Source organism: Pundamilia nyererei, unplaced genomic scaffold, assembly GCF_000239375.1.
Source record: "Pundamilia nyererei isolate P.nyererei 1_Seehausen unplaced genomic scaffold, PunNye1.0 scaffold00013, whole genome shotgun sequence".
Lineage (NCBI taxonomy): Eukaryota > Metazoa > Chordata > Actinopteri > Cichliformes > Cichlidae > Pundamilia > Pundamilia nyererei.
The window spans coordinates 791141-795050 of NW_005187414.1; the positions used below are offsets into that span (position 1 = coordinate 791141).

At 44.6% G+C, this 3910-nt stretch overlaps 1 protein-coding gene across 3 annotated transcripts in view; it reads right to left on the reverse strand.

Moving 5' to 3' along the window:
* cnstb (consortin, connexin sorting protein b) overlaps positions 1-1346 on the reverse strand; it is a 17561-nt gene extending 16215 nt beyond the window's left edge. The window contains exon 1 of one of the 3 annotated variants that reach the window (XM_005724807.2): positions 1322-1346. The gene's annotated coding sequence lies outside the window, so the exon portion shown is untranslated. Of the gene's footprint in view, positions 1-971; positions 1208-1321 lie in introns of those variants that run through there. The other 2 variants (XM_005724806.2, XM_005724808.2) reach the window with 2 other exon arrangements.
* Positions 1347-3910: the final 2564 nt, after the last annotated feature.

Sequence of the window (3910 nt, forward strand, 5' to 3'; positions counted from 1 at the left end):
GCTGCTCATAGGGGGTCATATGATTGTTGGGCTTTTCTCTGTATCTATTATTGTAGGGTCTACTGTACAATATAAAGCGCCTTGAGGCGAGTGTTGTTGTGATTTGGCGCTGTATAAATAAAACTGAATTGAATTCAAACAATACATCTTTATGTTTTCTCTGTAGCTAAGTTCCATTTCTGGGTAAAGCTTGTTTTTAAGTGTGAACCTGTCGATCCTGAACCACAGACTCTGCGTTGGGACTTCCCATGATGCACTGAACATATCTCCTCCAGCATTTACATGGCTGTCCCTTGATGAGCCTGGTTCTGTCAGAGACCTCTACCTGTAAAAATGGAGCTCTTCCTTCCCACTGTTGACAAGTGCTAGTTTATCCGAGGGTGTGCCCTCCAATGCTGTCATAGGTCACAATAGTCGGTGCCATAATAAATTGCGTAAAAACAAACGCACCTATGCTCCTACGTTTAGACTTCTCTGACATAATTAAGAACAGCTCAGGCTCAGGTGAGCAGCAGCACACTAACAAAGGGAAAGGTGGCCGTTTACGTAATCCTGACAAAGTTACGCAGTTGTCGCTGGACACGCGCGCGTTCAGCTTGGACTCTGTCAGATGTTTGACTTCCTGTGTCGCGCGGCAAGTGGGTGGCGGCGAGTGCCTCCCTGTGCACGTGCCTCTGACGTTTACGTGCACATCGCTCATTAAACGTATTTTCGTGCTTTTTTTTTAATCGCACATCACCAGAGCTTTAAGACTAAGGTTAAAGCAAAACACGTCGCGGTCGCCGTGTCCGCGTGTAAAGTCAGCTACCGAGTTTATTGCGCTTCTCCCCGTAGTTTCACATCGCCGCAGAAAGCGTTTGTTCACACTTGCTGCCCTGCCCGTCTTTAATCTGGTTTAAAATGACTACACTGAGCCTGCTGACGTTCATGTCACACTGACACCGCAGCACAGGATGGAGAGGTGTACTCACTGCTGGATGGAGCCTCTCTGTGTTTGTCTCCACATGAAGCAGCGTCGCGGTGTTTTCCTCCTCACTCTCTCATGCTTCTTGTTTACTGTCTTATCCGGGGATTTTCACCTTCCCCTCACTGCAAAACATGCATCGCTTCATGACAACTTTATATATTTATTTAAGCGCGTGGTGGAGGCTGCCATCTCCTGGCAGATGTGTGGCACTGGCTCCCGGCTGGGTGTCCGCGGTTATGTAACGCGACATAAAGCGGTCAGACGATGCCACGTAAAGCAGATAAAGCGTGCTGTGGATTAGAGTGGGAATGGTTTCAAATGTGTGCGTCAAGTTGTGTTGTCACTCTTACTTACATTTATCAGACCGATGACGTTTTCTCCGTCCTCCTCCTGTGCCGTTAGTGATCTCATTGAACACCCTGAGAGACCGTCGCTGTGTTTTTAAGAGAAGACCAATTAGATTTAGCCCTTTAGGCACAGATGTGTTGTAAATGTAAACTGTTATATTTAAATTACATATAGTAATGTGTCTTTGATATACAAAAAAACTGTAAGTATTATTACCATCCTGAATACTACAGAGCTGCCACCAAAGCTGGAGCAGGAGAGAGCTCGCAAGTGTTTGTGTGTTATGGAGGCAAATTTAAATTCATGTCTGTTCGACATCTGGGTCCCGTTCAGCAAAGAAGCAAAAATGGGAAGGAAAGAGACATGGCAGCCAGCATGTGGATAAAATGTCATCCTCGTAACCTCAAGCCACATCTCATGAACTGAGTCAGGGCTCTAACAGTTGAAAACGTATCGGGTTATTTATCCCCAACACTGTTACTTATCAGGTCAGACGTGCGAGTCTCCTGTCGGACAGCAGACGAGGCGCCAGCTCAACAACAACATCAGCTGGTTATAAAGTTCTGTACACTAATGTTAGGCTTGGTGTCCAGAAATCACACGTTCTCCCTGATAAACATTTAGATTACGTTCTTACATGATTTGAGAGTTTATTCGCTAAGTGTCTGTGTCCAACAATGTTAGATCCACTTCAATACAATTATCACTAGCACAGGCTAGCAGCTGTAAAAACAGCAGCAGAGCTGAGGCAGCATTTTCACTTCTATGCAGATGAACCCCAAATCTAACCGGCCATCAAGGCAGATAACACACAACAACTATTTAAACTGCAGGAATGTCTTATAGACATAAAGGCCCGGATGACCGCTGATGTCCTAAATTCAGATCAAACGGAGGTTCTTGTACTCGGCCCTGAAAATCTTAGAAACGTCTAACCAGCTGTTTGCTCTGGAACATGATGAAGTGTTCTTCTTCACTCGCTGTGTGTTTATACACCACTCTGCATTTCATCATTAGTTCTTATTCCTCTCTGGCTCTCTCCCACAGTGTGTCTTTTTCTGTCTTGTTGCCCTCACAAAGTTTTACAGCTGATGCAGACAGTGGAATGATAGGTTCCCAAAGTGTGGGGGCGCAGAGTCATTGAAGGGAGGGGCACGGTATGGAAAAAAAGAGCGCTTGGACACTGTTAGCATCATGAACAGGTTTTTGACGGGGCTCCCACACAAACGCAAAGCAGGAGATGAAGCGTCGCTGAATATGTTTCCAAACCAACTTCATTCTGAGCCAAAGACTAGAAAATATGGTGAAGCAAATCTGCCCTTTGGCTTCACCTGCACAGGTGCCGAGGTAGGTCTCCCTGCAGGGTTGGTTTTCCCAGCAGCAGCGCTGGGCTGTTTAAATCACAGACTAACAGGATCCCACAGCTGTTTATGTTTTTGAACCCATTTTGCACAGAGAGGCATTTTTTAAAAAATGTATTGACAGCAATGTTGAAGATTATTACACAGGAAAAAACAACTACACGTAAGATAATCACACTGTGACGCCTCTGCCTTTGTAAACAGAGGGACAGTAACTGTGTAAAACCTGCAGACAGTCAGATTAACAGTATTGTGTCTCTATCATTCTGCAGTTCATCTCATGTAACAGTAACGTGGCCACAGCGTGACGTGAAAAAAGCGCATACCTTTGACGTTGCGTGACCAACTCTGTATTCCTCGTCCACACGGAAACGCAAAAAAGGAGTTTTAAAAAATCTCAGTTTTCGGTGATTCGAAACGTCGTTTACGTGGACGAAACAGCTGCGTGTTCAAAATCACCCGTGTAGGTGCGGACGCAGCGTAAAAGAGTTTCTTTAATACTACCTGTCATTTATTGCGGGTTACTTGTATTTGCTTAATTGTTTACTAAATATTTGAGGTGTGAAATAAACCGCAACGGAGCAAAATATGGGCGCGTGTGGTTGGAGGGTGTGTTTGTGGGGGGGCAACATTTTTCTTGTAAAACAAGGGGGGCCAGCAAAAAAAGTTTGGGGACCACTGGCCTACGCTAACTACAGATGAACAGCTGTCTGTCCTGCAGCAGCAAAGATCTGCACTGTGAGCAGGAGGGATGAAACTATTTGGTTTAACTGCGGTCTGAAATCTACTGACATCTAGTGGTGAGATTTTACACATTCTGCCTACATTTAGCTCCCTAAACATCTGGTGATGGTATCAGCCCCCAAACACAGAGTGTGATAAGGTTTATTATAAATGTGCCCTCTCAGCTTTCTTTATGGGGAGGCTTTAAAATTCAAGTTTCTCAGAGACAGAAATAGCACCTCTTTTTCCACCTAATGAGCCAAAGTGATGCAGTTCCCATGACATCTTAAAATAGTCACATTTAAACTCAGCATTTAAACTGGCTCAGGATCAGTTTGTGTTTGTAGTGGACAAACTGCCTCCAAATATGAAGACATTTCTAGAAAAAATAAAATGATATAAAACACATTATTCAGTTTTAAATGAGCTATGGACGTTAACCAGGCGTACGGTGTGTGTGTGTGTGTGTGTGTGTGTGTGTGTGTGTGTGTGTGTGTGTGTGTGTGTGTGT